The following is a 25,406-nucleotide window of genomic DNA, read 5'->3' as shown; positions in this document are numbered from 1 at the left end:
GCCTTTTTTTTTTTTTAAAGTAGGCTCCACATCCAGTGTAGGGGTCAACGTGGAGCCTGAACCCACGACCTTGAGATGAAGACCCGAGCTGAGACAAGAGTTGGACGCTTAACCAACTGAGCTACCTAGGCACCCCCTTAGACTTTATTATTTTTTTTTAATAAAACTGTACAAAGTATTTAATATATTGCTCTTTTGGGGTATTTGATGTATCCCCAGTGTATTATAGCTGAGCCATTAATCTTGTGCTTCATCAACGTTAACTGGTTCATTTCATGGCACTGCTGAGGGATCCGCTGTTTCTGCAGAGGTTCAGGGGAAAGGCCTTTTGCGAAATGTGCAAGTCCCCTTTGTATATCTACAAAAGCTTTATTCACCCTGTTAACTTTTTCATCACTCACAATGTTTATCTTCTTAAGATTAGTGGCAACTGGTTTTGCTGTTTTTAGTCTTCAAGTTTTTTTGGCTGGCTCTATGAAATACATTCCTGGACTTCTGCCCTCTTAGTTTGTTCTTGGCCGTTGTCTTCGATAACCCTCGTGCAGCAACTCAAGCTCCACGTGACATCATCTCCCTTTCTATATAGACTTTCGCGTTCAAAGATGAAAAAGAATGAAGGGTGAAAATAGCCTGTTTAGCTAACAGAGAAATTTACAGTTATTTATCGCTCCAACAGCTGTGTGTGTTTTATTATTCCAAACCTCGGAAATCCAACCCACCACTCACTAGGGCATGCTTTTTTATTGGCCAAATATATTTACAGAAAGTAGTAATTCCTTTCGTGTGTATATCATTTCCCATTTCAAAGCACTTTTGCTAGACTTAAATTATAGTACCCATTTTGCAGATCAGGAAGCTTGACTCAGATGCACAGAAAGACACACCAAGGTCACGGGGTTAATTAGCTATAGCACCAGGATTCAAATCTGCCTTTCTTATTTATTATGGGCTTCTTTTGTGGAGGATAAATGGGGTACTATATTCTATACAAGGTTTATATACTAGTCTTCGAGATTTCCTCATGGGGGAAAAAAGGTACCATTCTACAAACTGCGCCTTGGAGCTGCTATCAGGAACTGACTTTTAGGTAGAGTGCACTCCTATTTCATACGACTTATGGCTTCACAGAATTGAAAGACATTTTGTGGCAAAAAGATCTGAAATCACCTTTTAATAGAATCTAACCGTGCCAAAGTTATTTAACCTCTTCGAGTTTGTTTCCTCACCTACAAAATGGTGACGATATTGCTAATCCCACAGGGCTGGTATAAGGCTTAAATAAATGACATTTGTAAAGCACTCTGACAGTACATTGTAGATGCTCAGTGTTAGAATTCTTTTTTTTTTTTTAAAGATTTTATTTTTATTTATTTGACAGAGGGAGACAGCCAACGAGAGAGGGAACACAAGCAGGGGGAGTGGGAGAGGAAGAAGCAGGCTCCCAGTGGAGGAGCCTGCTGTGGGGCTCGATCCCAGGACTCTGGGATCACGCCCTGAGCTGAAGGCAGACGCTTAACGACTGAGCCACCCAGGCGCCCCTCAGTGTTAGAATTCTTTTCTTTTTCTTGGGAAAAAAAAAATTCTTTCAGAATAACCGAGTTTGAAGACTCAGGTTAGGGAAAGCTGAGCTATCGGGATTCCCTCACACTTCTCAAGGACTGTCCACCTGCAGGCCACAGCTCCCTCCCAAACTGTAGGACTCAGGAGGTAGGGCTAGGTAGATAAAGGCCAGATCGTGTGAAGCCTCGGAGGCCATGGCACGCAGCTCAGAGTGGCCTGATCACAAAGCAACCTGAGGTTCTTCTTTCTGCTCCTCCAACTCACTGAGCTTGTTCCTCGCTTGGGGGCCTTTGCATTTCCTCTTCCTCTGATGGAAACATGTGAACCTCAGCTGGTCACATGGCTCACTCCCTCACTGCATGCAGTGCCATTGAAGGAAGCTGTCTCTAACCAAATTAATTATAATACCATCTCCCTGACTACAAGTCACTCTCCAATCCTTTAGCCTCTTATCTTGATTGGATTTTTTCCTTGACACTTACCAGCACCTGAAATTATATTACATATTTATTTAATTACTGTCTAGCTCTTCTGCTAGAATGTAAGCTTCATAAAGCCAGGGACCTCATCTGCTTGTTCACTCTGTTTCCCCAGCACCTAAAGGAATGAATGGTAAAGAGTAGGTGTTTAGGGACACCTGGGTGGTTCAGTCGGTTAAGTGTCCGACTCTTGGTGTTGGTTCAGGTCCTGGTCCACTCCAGCGTCAGGCTCCACGCACAGTGGGGAGTCTGCTTGGGATTCTTTCTCTCCCTTTCTTTCTGCCCCAACCCCACCCCTCCCCACCCAGTGCTGGTTCTCTCTCAAATAAATAAATAAATCTTTAAAAATTAAAAAAAATAAATAAATAGTGGGTGTTTAATAAATAGTGAATGTGGATATTGTTCTATAAATGAAATGATGCTATCCTAGGACCAGTTATTAGCTAGCACTGTGGATTTCTTAGACTGCCACCTTTACGTCTGATTTTAATTGCTAAGTGAATTTTCAGCATTCCATTAGGATCCTTATAAAGACTAAGCATAGATGACATACTCAGAGACCTTTTATAAGCATTAACTATTCTCCAAAATTGGCAATTCCGCTTAGAATAATATCCCATAGGTAAGACAGCAGAAAGAACTCTAAATCACAGATCTGATCTTGTCACCAGTCTGCCCCATTCTTCAATGGCTGCCATCATTCTGGGCAATACTCAAAAGCTCCACTCTGAAGTACCCTTGAGATCTCTTCTGAGCTCTTGTGTGCCCCCTTGCATCATCTCCTACAGAGGGTGTCTACTCTCCCACATAATTATTAATAACACCTCCATTCATTCTCAAAACTGTCCTAATTTGAGTAATGATATATATGGTCATCCTATTTGTATAACCTTTTCCACAAGTCCTTCCCTCCGACCACACCCATCTACCACCAGGCCTCCAAACAAGAGAGGCTCTTTTGTACCTTTCTTTGAGCAATTTTCCCTCAGCCTAGGTCCGTTCTTCCAGATTCCAACTCTAATATCAATCCCTCTAGAAAGGCTTTCCCAGAAATTTCCTCCAGCCTAATTTAGATTAGGCAAACACCCAGGCTACTTTGGAATTGCCTGAGGAGCTTTTGAAAATACGGATTTCTGGGCCCTACCACCTAATGTTGGGATTTAGCAAATCTAGGGTGGGCACAGGAAATCTGCATGCCTCCCTTATCTGTTCACACAACATCTTTCTTTTTTTTTAAAGATTACTTGACACAGAGAGAGAGGGCACAAGCGTGCGTGCACATGCCCCCACACAAGCAGGGGGAGGGGCAGAGGGAGAGGGAGAAGCAGATTCCCCCCTGAGCAGGAAGCCCAACTCAGGGCTCCACCCCAGGACCCTGAGATCATGACCTGAATTGAAGGCAGACACTCAATGACTGAACCACCCAAGCACCCCATGTTCCCACAACATCTTCTGTATACCGTTCTAGGTATCTGTGTTATAACCCACTTACCTGCTTCCTTCAGGTGACTATAAACTCCTTGAGGGCAGGACACAAGACCCTTACCTTTAGTGAGTCTCCAGGGACTAGAATCGCACCGAGTAAATGATACATGAACAAATGAATAATAATGGCAAACATTTACAGAACACTTACTATGTACCAGACACTGTTCTATGTGTTTTTTTTTTTTATGTATTAACTCATTATTTCGGAAAAAGTTTTAGCCCTTAAGGGCTTAATAGTTAAGTTGAATGATAAAGGATATTAGGAACATTAAGGAACTACGAATTAACTTTGGAAAGTGCAAAGTGTGACATCCACATTTGTTTCTTTAAGTAAACATTTATTTTAAGACAGAATACTTCTCGGAAGTCTTCCATAGTCCTACGTACATTGAATTGTGTTGATCATTTCCTAGAAGAGTACCCAGCGTGCCTTGCGGGAGAACTTTGTAAGCCTGACTGAAATACCTATGATTTCATTCCTGTTCCTGACCGTTCCTGACCGTTTTGTGCTTAGTCGTCACATTGCACCTTCCAGGGGTTTATTTTCTATCTCAGACCTCTTTAACAAAATCCCTGAGGAGGAGAACAAGAGTGGAACTTCTTCGCTATACCCTTCAACTTTAAAATTAAACACTCTCTGTGGACATCCTATAAAATTAAGGGGGTCTTATGAAGGGCTCATGACTCACAAAGAGCCTAATGCGTTTAAATGTACAATTCTGGTAACGGTGTCAGATTATGGATTTCCGAATGGCAGCCACAATCATGATTTAGAACAGATGGCCAAACCGCAGGCAACAGAATCAACAGAATTTTCTGCCATCCCAAGAGGCTAACAGAATCCAAGAGAAGTATCTGACATCACCTAAATTGGTAAACAGCTCAAAACAATCTTAATTAACAGTTTGCTGGAGCACTTAATGACGGAGAGCATGCCTCAGTAGAAATTGGTATTCTTAGACAGCTCTCATATATTATTAATCGCATAGGAAGATGGTCGAATGCCCTGGAAAAAAACAGTCAAAATTAGAAATTAGGAAATCTTGATTTTGGTCCAAGCTGTGACACGAGGTGACCTGGGGCAGTAATCTGAACTTTCTGAACCTATTTCCTAGTTTATAACATGACATCTGAGTTACCCTCTTGTAGCTTTAAATGTGTGCCCAAGGCACGTGGGAGGTGGGAGAGAACCTAAATGTAAATGAGCAAAATAGGAATCGTGCAAACATTTTAGATTATGATAAAGAAAAAGTCACCTTTCAATATACAAGAGGCTCAGTAGGTGAAAGGTAACTGCTCTTGTTCATTTTGTTACCAAGTGACTGTGGCATTTTTTACTATTTTACTAGAAATACTAATGCTTGCAGCAGAGCAAACCATAGTGCCTATGGGTAAGAGGATCTTTCTCAAATCAACAAAATCATGTGACATTGTCAGTTAAGACACGTTGAACCGTTTTGAACGTGGTCATCTTCAGCTCTCAGTATTGTGAGTCTTCTGGAATAGCCTTGGAAAGGATAGGTTATCTCTTCAGGCTCGCTTGTTATCCAGTGCAAGAGGCCAATAAGGAAAGACTCTACAAGGTCCCTCAGCAAAGAAGCTAAAATGCAGTCTCCAAAGTTTAGCCGCAAATAGCCCAGAACTAGTCAGGTATAGATGCCAACAGGCTAATTTTACTCTGTATTTTTTGTATCCTCCCCAGGTTTCTCTGACGGAATTTTTTTGAAGGTCTCCGTTCCATGTTTCAAGAAAAGTTATGGTTTGTGTGTATTAGTGATGGAAGAAGAGAGGTCGAAGAGAAGGGACAGGGTACTAGAAGAAGGGGACAGAATTAAGCTCCCAGGAAGGAAGCCTATTGCTTCTCAAGTTACCATTTGTAAACCCTTTACCCGGTTCTGTTTGGCCTATTGTCCTGGGTAAATCATCCATTGAAAATCAAGCTCCTCAGCTCATTATATATTCTTCATTCGAGGTGACCAGAACTATTTCCTGAAACCTGGTTTGGGTGCTAATTACCTGCTCAAGCACCTTGTAAATACCTCCGTGGATTTGTCATAGGAAAATTTCACTTTTGTTTATTTTTCTTAAATTGAGCACACTTAGTGCTAGTTCCCCTTTTAACTTCCCAGTCGTGACAATAAAGGCTGTCTGCTGCTCTACTTACGGTGAAGTGACGCTCGCTCCCCGGCTACCCCAAGGCATAGCCAGCTTGCAGCTCGGGTTCAATTGTAGAGACCTGTTTACCAAAGTCAGCCACATATTTCTATACAGAGAAGTAAGCTGCTTTTTCTTCCGGGGCCTCTCTCCCTCCCTCTGCAGTGAGGCAAGAGCCCCTTTCTACAAATACCCGAAGCAACTTATACGCAAGAGAATGGCACTCCGTTTTTTTCCCATCAGATTTTAAAATAACTGTTTCTGCCAGCTTTCCTCCTCTCATAACCCTCCAACGAGGAAACCTCAAACACAGCATATGTCTGGCCATAGTGACCGGATGGTATTCCTATCGATTTTGAAACTGAAAAAAAAACCTGTTTTTTACTGGGGGAAAATGTTAATTCATTTATATAGCTGTAATTGATTCAGGACAAAATTTGTGTTGCCTTGTCTTTCCTTCCTTCCCACATCTAAATAAACCTAAGTCCAAAAGCGTGAAGGCAGGTGTCATCTTTAAGAAAAATAATCAAATAAAGCCAGAAAAACACGGAGCAAAGCCACACCAAGAGAACCAATATAAGTCAATATTTTAAATACACAGTGTTTCAGTCCGTCATCCCTGGAGAAGAACTGGAAGCCTGGAAATTCATCAATTTCATTCTCTGTCTGTTGCGTCCTGACTAGGCAAGATTTTTTCCCCCTTTCCTTAAGAAAACCGAAGGTGAAGACGGTCTCTATGTGGCACTGTGGTATAAGTGACCGCTGTTGTGGAGGAGAAAAGCCCATGAAGCTTAAAAATTTTGCAAAGAGAAAACAATCCTCCTGCAGACCACAATAAATAAAATAACAGCAGTGGGGTGATTTGCAACCATGTAACGGGGCTTTTGTCTGGGTCTATTTCTCTGTGCCTTGAGGGTTTCTGTGTTCCTTCTCCGCAGGATCTCAGTGTTTCGCCCCTCCATTACAAAGGCCCAGGGCTTGAGCCCCTCCTCCAGCTGTTCACCCCCAATCTTGCCCATGCTGAGGCTTACTTACAGCAGACTGAAGAGTTTCAGTGGGGTGCAGGGCACTGCAATTTAGGATTTCTGCAGTACAGGGTGAATTTTCAAGAGTGCATCAGAGAGGGGAGCCAGACTTAAAAATAGCCTTTACTCATCCCATTAACCACTTCATTGCTGAACTGGTTTGTAAGGCAGGGCCAGCAGGCTTTTTTTTTTTTTCTCTAGCAAACACCCAAAATGCTACAGCTGCTTCTGACTGTTTGTTTGAAGGCAAAACTTCACTGCGTCTTGGAAAACAGGTGAATACAGGTCGTGACCCATTGCAGAAAGAACTGTGAAGAATTAGTGTATTCTCCTGTATGCCAGCTTTGAGGGTAGGAAAGAAGGGAAGGATTTAGAGTAGAGGGAGAGGGGGGAGTCAAAGAAGGAAAAGAGAAATCTCGAACAGAGGAGTGAAGAAGCCCCTTGTTCTGGTTTGTATTGATCTTATTTAAGCATGGGGAGAGCTGATGAGTCTGTGATTATTTTAATGACCATGAAACCTATGCATTCAAAGAAATAAATGAAGCTATGTAATCACCTTCTAAGTAATATCAAAGAACCATAAAAGGGCTAGGGGGAGGGGCCTCATTGTATAATAGTATTTACATCATACAAGGCACCGCAGGCGAAGGTAAACGAGGGGTTGAAGCATCTCTAGGGGGAGAGGAGCCTAAAATTCAATACTTTATGGCCCTGGCCCATCTAAGGCGAGGAAGGATAAGGCACGGAAGCAATAATTGTGTCTATTTTGGTATTTTGGCAAGAGAAATGCTGATGTTCGAGCTTTGTGAGTAGTTTATAAAGCAAGTAAAACTTTGGAAGTGCAACAATACAGAATATACAGACAATGGACAAATAGAGTCAGAGGTTGTTGACCAAGTGAGCATTAGGGTGACAATATGCTTTAAATTTGGAATAATAATGAAGACACACTTGGTTCAATACAAACTATCTTCAAGTGACACTTTAACGTAACTTTATGAAGTTATGTGACTACAGGAGTAAGGGAAGTTACTACGAAATATGAGACACTGACATTGTCTTGGAAACTAGCAAGAAAGAGAGGACACATACCAACAAAGATGGCCGGCAAGATGGCGGTGGTCATTATGAGTTGTAGTTAGCGGATTCCACCATTATTTGTGACTTGAACAAAGTTCCACATTTGACAAGTTAATGCCGATAAAAGGAAGAGTCCCAACTCTGGAAGCTAACAGACCTGGTTTTCAATCCTACTTCTTCCACTTGTTAGTTCTCTAACTCTGGAAAAATTATGTAATGTCTGTGGGCCTCAGTTTTCTCATCTGCAAAATGGGGTTATCATCATCTGCCTCCTCTGGTTGCTGTGAGGATTAAGTAAGATAATAAATGGAAAGCACCTGGTTGTATTTGGGCAGGCGCCCAACCATAACTGCTATTATAATTAATCCCATTACTCTAAATAAGTAACAGAAATTCTTAAGAAAATTATAAACCCCAGGAAAATAAAACCTAATTAGAAAAAATACCCTAAGCCCTTCAAACCATGAGGTTTCTCCTCTTGAATTTGTCATTAATCAAATTGCTACAAACAGGGTTGCCAGATAAAAAATAGGGCTCTCAGTTAAATGTGAATATCAGAGGAACAACAAATATTTTTCAGTATAAGTATGTCCCATGCAATATCATACTGAAAATTGTCGTTTATCTAAAACTTAAATAGATGGGGGCCTGGGTGGCTCAGTTGTTAAGCGTCTGCCTTCAGCTCAGGTCATGATACTGGGGTCCTGGGATGTAGAGCCCCACGTCAGGCTCCCTGCTTGCCAGGGAGCCTGCTTCTCCCTCTCCCCCCCCCTCCCCCGCTTGTGTTCCCTCTCTCGATGTCTCTTTCCCTGTCAAATAAATAAAATCTTTAAAAACATAAAATAAAATTTAAATAGAAATTTAAAATTTAAATAACTGATCGGTCCTTTTTTTTTTTTTTTTTTTTTGGCTAAATCTGGCAACAAAATTTGAGTATGTTTAATTCCTATGTCCTCTAGCCCAAGTTCCTGTGGACATCATAGGGAAGGAATCCTTACTTCAGAAAGTTTTTTAAAAATTAATACCTGAAATTCATATAATTAAAATGTTTCAAATACCCAGAGGGAAAACAACTGCCCTCTTCCCATTTCACAGTTAACCACGTGGCTTTGGTTTTTAATCATCTCGCACCCACACCATGGCGATGTGCTGTTTCCAGGTTCCCTCGGCCAGTTCTGAACCAGCCGCTACCAGGCCTGGCACAGTTTTGTTTTGTTTTGCCTTTCCTCCTTCTCCAGCGCAGGGCTCCATGGAGACTGGAGTATGCACACAGACCTGGGCGCTGACACCGTGCTGACGAGTAAGACGCCCAGACGGGGACTCTCGGTCAGAAGGAATGGTTCCCCCCAGGAAAGTGGTATTATGTAGGCGAGGGGAGATGTCTGTTCAGGACAGGTGTCGGTCGATGGAGTAAATGTAAAGTGCTATCACGGATGTGTTTGTGACATTTTGCACGTGGTTCATTAACACTTGGTGTTCCTTTGTTATTTTAGGTCTTCTGCGGTGACACGGTAAAGGCCTGACGCAGCAGAGTAAAAAAATTCAGAAACTTAGGTCAACGATCAAGTTAATACTTGAAGCGTGAGCTTTGAACTCTTAATTCTGTGAGACACTACCTATGTATGGAGAATGTTAATAAGGATTTCTGGGGCGCCTGGGTGGCACAGCGGTTAAGCGTCTGCCTTCGGCTCAGGGCGTGATCCCGGCGTTATGGGATCGAGCCCCACATCAGGCTCCTCCACTGTGAGCCTGCTTCCTCCTCTCCCACTCCCCCTGCTTGTGTTCCCTCTCTCGCTGGCTGTCTCTATCTCTGTCGAATAAATAAATAAAATCTTAAAAAAAAAAGAGAGAATGTTAATAAGGATTTCTGACTTAGCATCTGTAACAAAAGACACCGTACTAAAGTTTGCTTTCACACGTGTTTACTTGGCTTGGTGGTGACATGACTGGTAAGACATGGGCTTATATATAAACTCAGGTATATTATTCACTGATATGATAAAGGAAAAAAGATTCCAAAAATAACTTAAAATGAGGATTTTATTTTAGTGTTGAAGAATATTTAAAAGTTTCGAGTTGCGGTTCTCGCCTCTCTGAAGTTCCCCTACTCCTCACTGACACAGGAGGGTTCTCTTAATGTTTAAAATTTTATGACATCCCAATCTATATTTAAATGCCACAAATCTCTTGAACAATTTCTGAGCAAATTTTAAGGACTGGTTGGTTTTGAAAACTCTTTGTGGATATCATCATCCTCTCAAAGTCCCTCTTTCATCTAAACTTTGAATTTAAAACAATGTAACCAGAAAAAATTGTGAAAGCAAACAAAAAGCCAAAAGAACATTAGAACAACACATGTTCCTTTGAAGGGCAGAGAAAAATCATGGGTAATTCAGGGCAGTTGATTTCTAGAGAACTCCAGCTATCAGAATGACTTTGTTGGGAACAGCCGCCCGATGGTCCTGGCCATTACACGTCAATCTGTCAAACCAACAAACAAAAACACCACAGGCTTTAGCACAAATGGCATATGACAAATGCAGATGTGCCTCTGAAAAGAATCCTTTGCTTTTTAAACACCTGCAAGAATTCCAAAACAACTGGCAGGCCTTCCATCGGCTATAGCCACTCTCCTGACCCTGAGTCCCGAGTGGTAGAGAAAAAATGCCTAGAATGTACAGTATTCCCTTCCCATTTGGAAGAGCGGTGGGGGGCTGATGAGGAACAAGTACAGTGTTGATATCACAATGCCATGCACCTGCTTTGGATGTAAAAAGAAAGAGTTTATTACAGAAACTGCAGCATTTTTTCATCTTCTCATTAAGCAGTGGTGAGCAAATTCCAGTGTGTTTCCCTTTTATTAGGTTAACCCATCCTGAATGAAAAGGGTCTATTGAGAGCGTTCTTGGTTTTTTTCCCCAACAGGTACATTGTCTTCCTTTCACAATTAAATTGCTCCCTACATTTTGATTTAGGCAGATAAGTAATTTGTAGTAGTGTTGCAAAGTTAGTGTTTCTTAGATCTTTTAATTAGCCAAAAAATAAAACTGAGTTTACCCTTTTATAGACGATTTTTAATTAAACACACACACACACACACAAGCATCCCCCAAATACCCCCAAATACATTTTTACATCTAAAAGAAGTATGACCAAAGAAACGTAATTCATTCTGAGGGACCGTTCCCACTGAGTGCACGTTAGCTAGTCATCTTTTGAAGTATCATCCTTACAAAGCCAGTATTCTAAAAACAACGGCGACCGGAAATGTGTGTAAGGTTATCAGTTGGTGGAGGACAATGTCCCTTTAACCCGGCAATTCTGTTTGCCAGAGTCAGTTGGATATTATTTTCATGTCTTCCTTACTAGCAATCTGTTAGAATATATATACATAGTTGCCACACGGAATCTCTGGGGTTAGTAGTCAGACTATAAATATAGATAGGGCACTACTATGTTATCAGAAAGAATGTCAGCCAGAGCAGGCTGCCCAGGAGCAAATGACAAAGTTGTGGCTCCCAAGAATGAGATGCGTTGTTTGCCCTTGCACACTGCAGCTGCCGCCCCGCCCCACCCCCCTTTTTGGTGGTTTATTACACACAAGCTACTAATGAATGGGAGCCGCTGTTTTACAGTACACCACACTTACAGGACTTATCTCTAGGCCCACCACAGATTTGACTGATCAACAGCAGGGCACCGCCATCATAATTCTTCCTAGAAACAGGAGTATAAAAAGGGGTTTGTTGGAGGTTGGCTGGGTCTGCAGAGAATCCTGCCCGCAGGGCTTGCCGATGCCATCACTAGCTGTTATGGTCTTTGGCCTAATAAGGTACAGAAACAAAGATTGTTCACTTATTCAAGAAGACTAAAGCACCAGAATGATGGAAAGTAGAGGCAGCGGGGCACACATCCAAGTGGGATTAAGGCCACAAGTGCAACTTTATAGGCCTGTCTGGGTGGCAGAATGCAGATCTGCAGCTGAAAATCCAGTTCAAACATAATTTATTATATGTCATTCATAGTTAGCGGTGGTTGTCATTAGGAGTTAAATCGCTGCACTGTGTTCAACTGAGTTTGATAAGTATTTTTGGAAGCTTCTTATATGTTATCATAACTCCGAAACAGAGGCAGGGAAGGTAAACAGACTGATAAATAAACCGACAGCGCTATCTAAGAAATATATCTGGGAAAAGCCATGGTGCTTCATTTCTTCCCCATTCTCTGCTTTAAAGTTATATTATGTCCTTCACATCTCTAAATGTTAGCGCTTCTCTCATTGCAGCAAAGTACTACAGTTTGCACCTCTAGGCTTCTTCGAACTTTCAGATAAACATCAACAAAATAAATCTACCTATTTCCCAAAAAACCAACACACTACCCCTGTTTCATAAAGAGGAAATTTCAACTTGGGAAAGTCCTTTGCCCCAGGCCTGATGTCCACCGAATGACCTAGCAGAGAATAAAGGTCCCAAGTGAAATCTTCTAGTCTTTTCATCATACTTGCCCAATGTTGGGAGCATAGCAAGAGCATCACATATATACACTATATATGAGATTAGAAAAATCTGTCCTCTTTCTTACATGCCAAATATTGCTGGAATTAGAAACATGGGTGTTTTTTTCTTTTAAGATTTTATTTTTAAGTAATCTCTACACCCAACATGGGGCTCGAACTCACAACCTTGAGATCAAGAGTCACAAGCTCCACCCAGTGAGTCAGCCAGGTGCTTCAGAAACATGGGTTATTAAGAGTGTTCCCACAATGAGCCCTGCACATTTTCTTTCTTTTTTTTTTTTTTTAATATTTATTTATTAGAGAGAGATAGAGAGCACATGTGAGAGTGGGGGGAGAGGCAAAGGGAGAGGGAGAGGATCTCAAGCAGACTCCCCACTGAGCAAGGAGCCTGATGTGGGGCTCAGTCCCAGGACTCTGAGATCACTATGTGAGCCGAAATCGAGAGTCGAATGCTTAACTGACTAAGCCACCCAGGCGTCCCCCATGCACATTTTCAAGTCACTGTACCATAGTATCTTGTTTGAATGAGAGAGGATTATACTTGGCTGAGGCTCCATTGTATTATAAATGGACCATATGTTCTAAGATCACAATAACTTAAAATCAATTTAATTTGGGGCACCTGAGTGGCTCAGTCAGTTAGGCGTCGAACACCTGATTTCAGCTCGGGTCATGATCTCAGGGTTGTAGGATCGTGGAGCCTTCCTGAGATTCTTTTTCTCCCTCTCTCTTTGCCCCTGCCCCCCCAACACCCACTTGAGTGTTCTCTCTCTCTAAAAAAAAAAAAAAAAAAAAAGTCAATTTCATTGGCTTTTACATGTATTTGTATTAATAAATTAATGAAGCTGGATTATCTTAATACTGTTTGTAGAGTGTGATAGGTTACAGAGTTTGGGTATAGCGGGGCACAGGTATCAGTCTCAACAGATCAGTCTCAACAGTCTCAACAGTGTTAATGGAGGCATACCATCTGCGAAGATTAGAAGTCAAATGTGGCAGTTTCTCAAATAATATTCTCCCAAACAGTCAAAATAGCAAGTTATCCTCTCTACTCCCCTCTCCACCATCATGCCACATTTATCCTGATTTCAAACCATTTAAACATTTAAGATTGGTGTCATAATTTTAATATTCTCTTTAGTACGGAGGACATTGCCAGGCTTACTATTTTATCGAATCTTTCAGTGTATTCCGTTATGTCTCCCTACTCCTGCCCACTCTGGCAGCACGTTAACTGGTGGTTGCCTTGTGCTGATTTCAGAAAGAAATGTCTTTTTTTTTTTTTTTTTGAAATGTCTTCTTAAAACATAAGGATTCTGTATTTCTGAAGCTATTCTTCATGACATGGGAAAATTTGAGGTAAGAGCGTGTGCAACTCTGTGAAACAAGTTCTCCTCTGAACTGTTACTTACTAGCTATATGGCTTTGTGCAATTTACCAAACTTCCCCGAGCCACACGTTGATCATTTACAAAATGGGGGTGTATTATATGCCCACCCCTTCTGCATCCCTTGTTTTATTTTCCAAGCAGTATGCTTTGAAGCAGAAACACCTGGAAACAACCTAAATGACCATCCACAGGAGAAGGGTAAAAGAAATTCTGACCCAACCCTACTGCGGGGTATCATGCGGCAGTTACAAAGAATAGAACAGATATCCACGTTTTAAGTCTGTTGTCCTTGACATATTATGAAGTGAGAAAATACACATAATAAAATTTCATTTGTTAAAAAAACTTAGAATTGTGTACTGATAATAATAAGAGTAGCTAACCCTTATAAAATGCTTACTACGTAGCAAGCACTGCTGTGGGCAGTCCACATAGAATTTCACTTAATCCTCACGGTAACCCAAGGAGATAGGACTACTGCTGTCATCCCGCTCTTACAGATGAGAAAACTGAGATCGTAAATGTAGTAAGTTGTGGAGCTGGGACTCAGAACTTGACTGTCCAGAGTCTATGTGCTTAACTGCTATCATCTATCGATTGATCAATCAATCGGCTATCTACCTGTCATTTAGCCACCATCTGCCTACCTATCTTTCCATACATGCATTCACATATCCATGTTTCTACGTGAGAGCTAGAAGGATACATGCTTCCAGAGAAGTCACAACGGGCACTTTTACCAATTCTACACACCACTTTCACTTCTGCTTCTGTAAACTTTCATATTGTTTGCAATGCCATAGTCAAGTTTAGAATTATGGTACCAGGGATATCTGATATACAGCTATGGTAAATATAAAGGAAAAGCTTTGCAAACAAGTGGTCCTTAAGTGGGTACTGCAATGTCAACAATTTGCTTTAGGCAGAGCCTTAAATATGAATATTGTTTCTATCTTTGAGGGCAGGAGATATAACACCTTTTCCTTTTAATTTTAACACCTTTTTCTTTCAATAGCACCTACATAGCACCTTGTCCCTTACGAGCATTCAAAAGCTTTATGTACTGACTGAAAGGAGACTGTAAGTGAAAGACTTCTGTTAGGACAGGGCTATGGTTTGAAGCCATGTAGTAGAGCAAAGTTAAATTGAAATTAAATACATGGTTCTGGACAACTAACCAGTGCTCTATCTAACTTGGTTAAGCAGCCACAGATAAGAAAGAGTGTTTCTTCTACCCTTGAAAACCCTTGCACCCATCCATAGTATTTGCCTCATGTTTCATTCTAATTTGATGTTTGATACATTTCAATTCATTTCCCCTGTAAAATATTCCCTGGGCCTGATTTCAAAGCCTTAGATCTAGGATTTTAGTCTCGACTTATCTTGAGATTTCTTATCGGGAAGATTGATGCTTAACAACATTCTATTCCTAGACTCTTGCATGTTACATCACCAAAAAACAATTGTATTAGTTTACTATTTTGATTATTACAAGATGATTCTGATGTTTCTAGAATGTATGCAGTGTGTCTTTATTCCCTGCTTCTTTGCCTTTTAGTAATTTTTTATCGAAGATTCTGAGGTTGTTCATACAATTGCTGATACTTCCTGATTGCGAGATATCTCTGAGGGCTTTTAAACATATTTAAATATATTTCTAAACTTTCATTCACTTGCATAAGCATGAATGCACGGCTTCTGAATGCAGAATTTAAAAAATGATTTTTTTCTTCTCTTAGGCTGAAGAGTCATTCATTTAAAAATACATTTTAAGATTCAGTGTTTATTTGTAACTCTATAATGGAACTCTGGAAGTAAGTGGCATATAAGAAGTGACCCACAAAATAACTTTCAAAAATGATAATTGAATTTCCATAAGAGTCTTCATTTTAATATTTAACATTATTTTGCAAATATGAGAAATAGATATCCAGATGAGGGTACGGAGGAACACAGAGATACCCAGATCCAGAAATAATCTGGTGTGAGAAGCACTAGATTTCTCATACTTATTCTCTTTCACTGAATTTAAACTAAATGGTTTTATAACTGGTAAAATGTTGTCATGGTACTTATGAGGACTTTATTTCCTGAGTGAATAAAGCTATAAATCAGCCTATTAAAACTGATAATATTCAGCCTCATTTTATGTTATTCTAGAAACTTTATCTTAAATCCATTAAATAATTTTCTACGGTACCCTGGTACAATCTGGCTTCTCTACCTTTTCCCTCCGCCTGGAATATGGCCCTTTGTCTTTCTACCACAGTCCTACTCATTCTTCAATCCCCATTGTCTCCAGCAAGCTTCTCTAGGCTACTCTGTATTTTCACAGCTGTTTGTTCATACCTTCACCAGAGGTTATTCTGAAAAGACATTTGTGCACATGCCAATTTCTCTTTCCTGGATAACGGGGCCCAAATCCTGAGCTTTTTTGTACTTTCTGGTTCCAATCCCTACTTCTTTTTTTTTTATTTCTTTAAGACTTGATTTTTGGGGCACCTGGGTGGCTCAGTCAGTTAGGTGGCCAACTCTTGATTTCGGTTCAGGTCTTGATCTCAGGGTTCTGGGATCCACACTCAGCGGGGAGACTGCTTGAGGATTCTCTCTCCCTCTGCCCCTCCCCCTGCTTGCATGCTCCTGCTCTCTCGCTCTCTCTCTAAAATAAATAGGTAAAAAGTTTTTAAAGATTTTATTTATTTATTTGACAGACAGACAGCAAGAGAGGGAACACAAGCAGGGGGAGTGGGAGAGGGAGAAGCAGGCTTCCCTCTGTGGAACTCGACATTGGGATCATGACTTAAGCCAAAGGCAGATGCTTAACTGACTGAGCCACCCAGGCACCCGGTAAATCTTTTTCAAAAAGTTTATTTTTAAGTATCCCCTATACCCAACGTGTGGCTCTAACACAGAACCCCAAGATCAAGAGTCACATGCTTTACTCTTAATTATGAATTGTATCCATCAGCACTCAAATAAATGAGATATATTTACAATACTGAGAGATAGGGACAAATCTGATAGTACAGAAACTAATACTCAAACAACTGACTGAATTTTTCACTATGCATTGTGATTTTTCTACTAGACTGATGTATACTTTTGCTTCCTTAAGAATATAGAAGCATTTTATGCCTGGTTGACTTACTTAAAAATGTCACTGGAAAAATTTTTATACCATTTAAGGTAACATTTTATTTTGCCAAAATTATATTAATCTGTCCAGGCTGATAACAACTTCAGGGGAGGGGGAGAGAAGAAAGAAAGAAAAAGAAAGAAAGAAAGAAAGAAAGAAAGAAAGAAAGAAAGAAACAAAGAAAGAAAGAAAGAAAGAAAGAAAGAAAGAAAGAAAGAAAGAAAGAAAGAGGGAAGGGAGGGAAGGGAAAGGAAGGAGGAAGGAAGGAAGGAAGGAAGGAAGGAAGGAAGGAAGGAAGGAAGGAGGAAGGAAGGAAGGAAGGAAGGAAGGAAGGAAGGAAGGAAGGAAGGAGGAAGGAAGGAAGGAAGGAAGGAAGGAAGGAAGGAAGGAAGGAAGGAAGGAAGGAAGGAAGGGAGGGAAGGGAGGGAAGGAGGAAGGAAACACATCTTTGCTACCACAGAATATTGGGCAGGGATGACTTAAAAGAAAAATGAGGAATCTCTGATCTTTATTTATGCTTTTCAATGTTCTCCACGGTGTTTGTATGTACTTACATATAAATATGACAAAATTTCTTTTCAGATTCCTAAAATAATTCTCCTCCTTCATCTTCTTTTGCAACATGAGAAATTTACCTGAAAACTACCTGATAGCTTAAATGACTTAGAAAGACTACATCAAGACAGCACCAGAGGAAAATTGCCAGAATCCATGACATTAAAAGTTGATGCTTCAGCATTGAATTTTGGTTGTCAGAGAACTATTGATATTAAACTTCAGGATTCTCCGACTTGTTGTAAGTTTAACTGAAGTAAATGTTTCCTGTGCAGAGTTATCAGTTTGGCATCGGACTGCATTAGATAAGCCCCTTAAGGCCCAAGCTGCTGTACATTTTAAAACAAAATTACCCAAACACCGAGGAGTTACACAAGGAGGGGGAAGGAAGGAAAAGAGGAAAGGAGGGAGGAGAGAGAAAAGAAGACAAGAAGGAAAGGAGGGAGGGAGGAAGGAGGGGAGGAGAAGTAGGAGGAAGGAAACCTGTTAGGACAGTGATAGATGTGGAAGACACACATGAACAAACTAAATGAAATTGGTAATAAAATAAGAAACTTAAAAATTGCAAAAGGCGTCTAAACAAACACATTAGTGCTAATGTGCGAGTCCTTATTTTGTCATTTATTAATTTGCATATTAGTAGAGAAGACAGAAGTTTGAATTTGGGGGTTTGAGCATCTACCTCCAAGTCAAACGGGTAATCTTGGGTCTATATGTCACGTTTTAATTGACAAACCTTAGCACAAGACAGGTTATCACATATGTCATTATTGATACAAACTGAAAAACGCAACATCTAGCTAGAACAGTTGCTTTTCCTTTTCTGGATACTTTTTCATGTTATCTAATCCCAAAAAGCTTGTCTGGATTTGTCTGGCTGCCAGCATAATTTAAGGACAAAAACCTTATTTAAGTATATATAAAATGACTAATTTAAGTGCATACAATTCAAGAAATAAACAAATAATTTCCGTATTAACATCCACACTGCCTTCATTACATGATTAAAACAATGTAATTAAAAACCTAAGAAGAATCACATGGCAGTATCCTTTTGTATTTGTTGATTTCTGTTTGTTTAGATCGATTACATCAATAGCAAGTTAACTAAACATCTTCTTTATTATTTCTAGAGTATTTTGCAAACTTTTTTTTTTAATACGAAGAGTAATAACTAAAGAGAAACAAAAGAAGTCCTATACAGTTTTGTTTATCCAACTTGCTAAGATGTTAAAAGATACGGGTCTATAAAACTAGAAGGGCAGAGGCTGGGGAGTAAGGGAATTAGGAAGAGGTTGGTAAAAGGGTAGAAATTTTCAGCTACCAGATGCATACGGTCTGAGGATCTCATGGTTAACGTAGTGACTATAATTGGTAACACATTAATGAATAATTGAAATTTGTTAAGAGAGCAAAACTTAGAGACGCCTGGGTGGCTCAGTCAGTTAAGGTTAAACATCTGCCTTTGGCTCAGGTCATGATCCCAGGATCCTGGAATCAAGTCCCACATCAGGTTCCTTGCTCGGTGGGGAGCCTGCTTCTCCCTCTCCCTCTCCCTCTGCCTCCCACTCCCCCTGCTTGTGCTCTCTCTCTCTGACACATAAATAAATAAAATCTTTAAAAAAGAGAGAGAGAGAATAAAACTTAAATGTTCTCAGCAAAAAAAAAAAAAAAAAAAAGACAAACGTGAAGTGACCGATGTGTTAACTAAGCAGACAGGAGGAATACTTTCGAGATGTTTATGTTTATCTAATCATCAAGATATATACTTTAAATATCTTCCAATTTTGTCAGTTTTATCTCAAAAAAGCTGAAGAAAAGGGAAACCTCACTTATAACACTCTAGAACTTGATCGATGCCATGCTCTCGAGCACTTTGTAGGCAAAACAGCCTTCTAAAGGCTTATATGTGGTTACATTCTATTTTGAAACAATTAATGGTTTTCAAGGACATTTAAAAAATTCCAGGCAGTTATTAATTTATATAGGGCTGCCCATGTTTGGCTTTTAGAAATTAAGACTTTCACCTCTGAAAGACTATTGACACACACACACACAGATGTGCATGTACACATAAGGGAAAACACTGATTCATGACATTGACTTTTAAGTGAATAGAATTTTTTTCCATCAGGTCTTTTGACTTCTGTATCTGCGAGATATAAAAACTTTGCTCCTTAATGCAAAATCTTGATTTTCGGGCATGTAGAACACAAAAGGAATTTAGATGCCTATTGCTACAGGTTAGTCACTTAAAACAGAAGCCATAAAATCTGAGTTGGTACCGCAGTTCTTCCATTTATCAGCTGGATCACAGCGTGCAAGCGACTCAGCTTCCTCCTTTGGTAAAATGAGATTAATGCTATTTGTTGATATCATAACAGTCTTCTAAGGATCGAACAAAATCATGAATTGAGAAGTGTTCTGTAAACTGTAGGGCACTAAACAAATTGAAGGTGTTTTTAAATAATAATTTTTATCTAATTGAGAAATTTTGATTTACGCCAGATATTATTTCTCCCAGAGAGTTTGATGTCTAAGCACAGGTACCACTTTGGGACCATATATTTAATCATTAGGAAGTAAAGTGTCTTTCTGCTCACCTCTCTGACAGATTAACAACCTGTAAGAAAAAGATCTATAGTCAGAGTCATGCTGTATTAGGTGGACAGTGTAATCACTAGGACAATTCTTAATACAAAGGAAGTGGAAACATGAGTCTGAAGAGGGGAAATATCAAAGGTACTCTCTATCAAGAGTGAAACTTTGAAATCCATCTATTTAAGATTAATCACTACTCTTTTAGTTAAGCTGTTGTCATCTCTAACTTTCCCTGAGTAGAAAATAATCTACACTTCCAACTAAGTTATTCATGGTCCAATTTGTTCTCAGAATACTATAATAGGCTTTGGGAAGATAAGTTTTATAATAGGGATTTAACATAGTGAGAAGCCAAGACACAGAGGCCTTCAAACACAAAGAGTATATATGTATATAAACTGCTCATCCCCTCCCCCTCTTCTTCCCCGAGCCCTTGTCTCCTCTCCCAAAAGGACACTCACCCCTACTTAAAATCTAATTTTTACAAAGGATTCAGATGAAATACCAGCTCAACAGCTTCACAGTACAGCTGGTTTAGCTACTGCCGTGTTGCTCGGGGACCACAGTCAACAGGGCTGGGGAAAGGGGAGAACTACGAGGAAAGCACCCCCCCCCCCAAGAAGGAATGCTGGGAAGGGTTTTAGGAAAGAGAAACCTTCAAAATCTTCCCTCTTGGCGGCTCCGTCTTGCTTGATGACCACATTTACATACTGAGTTCACAGGCTAGAACTCTCAAAGAGAACTCTACTTTCCTGGAGAAAATAAAACTTTCAGGGTGGCATCCTAGAAAAAAAAAAAGGAGGAAAAAGAATCACTGATGATTTATATACATTATTTTTATTTTTCAAGCTTTTGGTATCTTAAACTGTTGAAAATACAGAGTTAATTCAGAGACACTATTAATTTATTGTTTTTCCCCTTTTGTGCTTTAAGAGCTAACCTTCCATATTTATAATTTTAAATCCCATGTGTATCCAAATCGGTATAGTTACTGGGCCTGCACTACAGGTGTGTCCTCATTCCAGAGAGCTGTTGTTTTTGTAAGGTTCCTAATTTTCCCATTTTAATCATATCAAGACACACACACACATAAGTTAGTATTTAAAATCTAAGAAACTCTCTATTATAAAGTATTTTAATCACTAGCTTCTCTTTCTGTATCCGTTACATCTCTGCTGTGTCTATTCTGTTGCAAGTCAGGCTATCTTATTTGCATATTTGTAACAGAGTATATAAAGGAGAAAGATGCCTGGTTTACTGAGTATTTATATTCAAAACTTTTCTTCAATTAAAAAATCCTACAAATCACATAAAAATTATGTAACAGTATGTTTTAAACTTTTCTTTGCAAAGAAAGATTTCTTACGTTGTTTTTTAATGTGCTTTTAATGATTTCTAGCGCTCACACCTCCTTACTTGCTTTCCAAACTGTTTATACTGTCCCCAATAACACTCAGTGGAAAGCTGTCATTCCTGGCTAAATCCTTCCTTAGGGTGGATGCTATGCCTCCGTGAGACAGGGTCAGGGGGTCAAAATAGATTTTGGAGGCCACCTGGAGAGTCCAGGCCATGAACTGACTCAAAAAATTTATATCAGAGCCGGAATAGTCCACCTCCCAGGGTCAGATCTGGCCTGACACTCCAACCGCAGGCTGAGGCATGCTAGACCGAGCTCGGAGAGAGGCCAGAGTTGTTGACCCTGCTAGCTGACCTCTTCAAACTTCAGGAGAATTTTTTTGGCAGTTACCACGGTGACTGGGTACTCTAAAAGCTTATCCTTCTTACTGAAAGGAGGAAAAAAAATTAGGAAAAAATATGTTAAAACCTACCTTGCAGAGATGCCTATCACAGTTAAAGTTTAAAAAAAAAAAAACTGAGGGAGTTCTAAATTGTGTATGCCTTTGATATTAATTTCTACTGCTGTCCTAAAGAAATTGGAATTTTTAAGGTTTTTCAAGCCGCAAAATTCACATTTGGAACAGATACTGCTTTTTTTTTTCCCCTTTCCAATAACTGACAATTTGAATAATGTATTAAAATACTTTTTAAACAACGTAATTTACTTGGAATATCTAATAACTCTCTGTTTTTCATTGAGAATAATCAGCTTTGAAATAAGATCCATCATAAATGCTAATCTATTAGGGAAAAAATATTGCACCTAAATAATCATTTTTGCCTCAAAAATAAACTCAGTATTTTTTTTCCTGAAAGAAAAGTGTCCATTTTTGCTTAACTTGAAATAATAAAATTAGAAGAAAAGCAAGGGGCTATTATTATTTTTATATATTCTATCTTTTACCAAGCGGCTTAATAAAAATAACGTGTACATGAAAACAACATTGCAAAAATACCGTAACAAAAGAAGGCAGGGAGGGAAAATGCAGCCTGCACTTTATTGTAGAGCCGTGCGCATTAAAGCTAAAAAAGCCGTAGCATATTCGTCCACGTTAATATCAAATGCTAACTTGTCCTAAAGTGCCACAACAATCGAAAGACTTATCAATTAAAATGTAATTCCCCATGGGATAAACCTATACACATTTTAAGCCTTTACTAGTTGCTTTTTGGTGACAGATTGTAATACGAAATACTTTTAAATGGCTCCTATATATGACATGAAATTAGATGAGAATTGTAATAATTTAGAAGGATAATATTCTTTAATCATAATAATACTTGCTTTTAAAAATACTTATGTGCTATACAATGATTTTTTTTGTAAAGTGAAACCCATGATTCTCAGTGTTGGTGATGCTCTGCCCTCCTTGAATTTTCCCATCTCCCTCGTACATGATGGAGGTCCTCGATGTCTAGAAAGGGCTTTCTCCAGCATCTGGGTGCTGGGTGTGTGTGTGTGTGTGTGTGAGCACGAGCCCGTACAAATGATGAAGCAAGGGTGAGGGGAGAGTGGATTTGCATTTTAAAAAGCAGTGGCTATGTAACAAGACAATGTCTTTGGTCTAAATATTATTTCTCATCTTGACTCTAAGCCAAGAAAAAAAATGATGAATTATAGAACTGTAGTAACGGACACTCCAAAAATGAATACTGATTCGTTTCAAATTTCAGTGGTGTGTTCTAACCTAATCTTGAATGTTCATTTTGCTGTGACCTATTTTCACCATTTTGTAATCACCACTAAATTCTTAGAACAGAATGGACATAAAGCCAAGTATCTGTTAATTAATCTTAATTTTTAAGAAACAAAATATAATTCAGGGTATAATTTCCTTTCTTGTCTTGTTCTCAAAACAGCCAGTAAAAGGGAAGGTCAGAGATTATTTTGAGGTGATTTTGCCATGTGATCCAATGGCTCTTCGCTAGAACGCAGGTCTTTCAACCAAATGGGGTGGTTCTTGCCATTGCAAAGTGGGCAACCAGGTCGGTGAGTCACTATGACTGTGGTCACAGCTCATTCTCTATGATGAACTCAGATTGTCCTTCCCAGTCGGGAACTCTTGGCAAGTTTCCCTAGAGACCCGGAGGCTGGCAAAGCAGGAGGAACTATCAGACAGGAAATGAGGTCCTCCTCAGGTTTTGAAAAGAGATGACAGAAGTCTTAAAATGAGGCAAGCCAGACCAGTATGTCCTAAACCACAAGCCCTATCTTGAGTGAAACATTATTTCTAAGTTGGATCTGAAAAGGAAAAGAAGTTTAAGTGGAAGACAATGGTTCATTTGTATGCAAGAAAACAATGCCAAGTCTCTTAGCTTGATTTCCTCCAGTCAAATTTAGGATATTTTAGGAAAAAAACAAAAATCATTTGTCAATCTTCTGTATAAACTTTTACGGAAAGGATGATGAAATAGAGATTTTATTCAGTAACTCATAGACCTGGATCTTTTCTTAGGTTGAAAGTTCACAAGTATGTTATAGGACTACAGAATTTAGGGACTGAGGGCGTCCTCAGACATGACCTAGTCCTAGCTTTTTACTTTCTATATGTGAAATCTGAAGCCCCAAAACATGAACTGCCTTACATACAAACTAGTAGTTACATGCCTAAACTGGGACCTACATCCTGCTAGGCATTTCTAGTCTGGTGTGTTCTCTACTACAGTATGTGGCCCCTTCACAGGGGAAAAGAATATTGGAAGTCCATGCCAGTAGACACGTTCAAAGCCTCGGAGACACAGTTATTCTGAGACCATGGTATAAAATGATTGTAAAACTCATTCACATTGTACTTCTAGGAAACACCCTTAGGTATCACGTGAGCAGAAATTCTACAAAACTGGGTAGCAAAGCAGTAAGATAATATGTGTTATAGGAAGCTTCAAAGTTCTTAGGACTTCTGTCTGATGGTAACAAGAGCATGTTGTTAATATTATTCCTCCGGCTAATTGTTTTTATTGATTTGTTATGACTAGTAAGCTCTGATTGATTTCCTTTGAATTGGTACAGATCTCCACTCTGCCAGGTTTGTAATTAAAGACCAAGAAGCAGGGCTTTGGGTATTAGCCTATCTAGGTTTCCGGTGGAATGAAAGAGTCTGTCCAAAAAATCATAGACTACATAGGATACCCTGGCTGCCAGTCTGGAAAGGGCTTAATCCGGTCTTTCTTTAACATTTCTCTAATTTTCTTCAGTTTTAACGTGTATCTATTAGGATCAATGAATCCTGATAACTAAATATATAGAAGTCTGTAGAAAATGGGGAAGCCATTGCTGATACCCCAAACTGCCACTTTGCAGCTGCATTGAATTGTAGCACTTATTCTCTATATCATGTGTTTTCAGCACAGCCCCCAAATTCTCCTGTTAACTTGTCATGGCATTTGTGAGATCGTGATTTAACTCTGAGAATTTGGCTCAGGGCCCCAGAGGAAAAAAGAGCAAGGGATAAAAATTTAAGGGGAGGAGAAAAAGTACCAGGTATGCTGAGGAGCCAATGGTTTCACAGGAAAGAAAGCTGGTATTTAGGAAGATGGTCACATGTGATTAAGAGGTGAAGGCAACAGGAGTCAGGTACCCAACTCCCACCTAGAAGTTCAAAGAAATGCTGTATTCTTTCCATCCATTCCAATGTGGGGCATCTTGGGTACTAATCACGTGTTAAATTTTTGAAGGGGGCGAGGAACGGAAAAGACTACTTGGAGTTTGGGTCTGAAGAATGTTTGTTTGCAGCTCTCCGTCAAAGCTCCCGATGTAGCGGCCACTACACTTTGCGCATGCGCCTCTGTTGTTCTGCGTCTCAAAACACTTTAGAAAGCGTCGTCTTGACCCAGAAGCTGACTTCTCCACCCAAAGGAGAAAGAGCTGTTAAGGGAAGCTTTTTGACAGAAGGGAACTTGCTGATATAGAAATATTTTTCCTTTTGGAATCAAGGCCGCGAGGCCAGCGAGCTGAGCAGGGAGAAGACAGTCAGTGAGGAATTGTAAGAGTGAGAACTTTCCACTTGGTTCTGAGCTCCAC

At 39.8% G+C, this 25,406-nt stretch overlaps 1 long non-coding RNA gene and 1 pseudogene across 6 annotated transcripts in view; both read right to left on the bottom strand.

The window, feature by feature from the left end:
• Nucleotides 1-223: 223 nt before the first annotated feature.
• On the bottom strand, nucleotides 224-7,832 carry LOC148110210 (ribosomal biogenesis factor pseudogene; annotated as a pseudogene).
• An 11,216-nt stretch (nucleotides 7,833-19,048) lies between these two features.
• The window catches only part of LOC123786471 (uncharacterized), a 697,240-nt gene continuing 690,882 nt past the window's right edge, over nucleotides 19,049-25,406 (bottom strand). For 5 of the 6 annotated variants that reach the window (XR_015724133.1, XR_015724134.1, XR_015724132.1 and 2 more), the window contains one exon: nucleotides 19,049-20,770. This is a non-coding gene — a long non-coding RNA (uncharacterized LOC123786471). The remainder of the gene's footprint in view (nucleotides 20,771-25,406) is intronic. The other variant, XR_006777971.2, reaches the window with a different exon arrangement.

This window comes from Ursus americanus, chromosome 4, assembly GCF_024610735.1.
Source record: "Ursus americanus isolate L20-20 chromosome 4, mUrsAme1.1.p, whole genome shotgun sequence".
In the NCBI taxonomy this organism is placed as follows: Eukaryota; Metazoa; Chordata; class Mammalia; order Carnivora; family Ursidae; genus Ursus; species Ursus americanus.
This window is presented reverse-complemented; position numbering and strand designations above follow the sequence as displayed.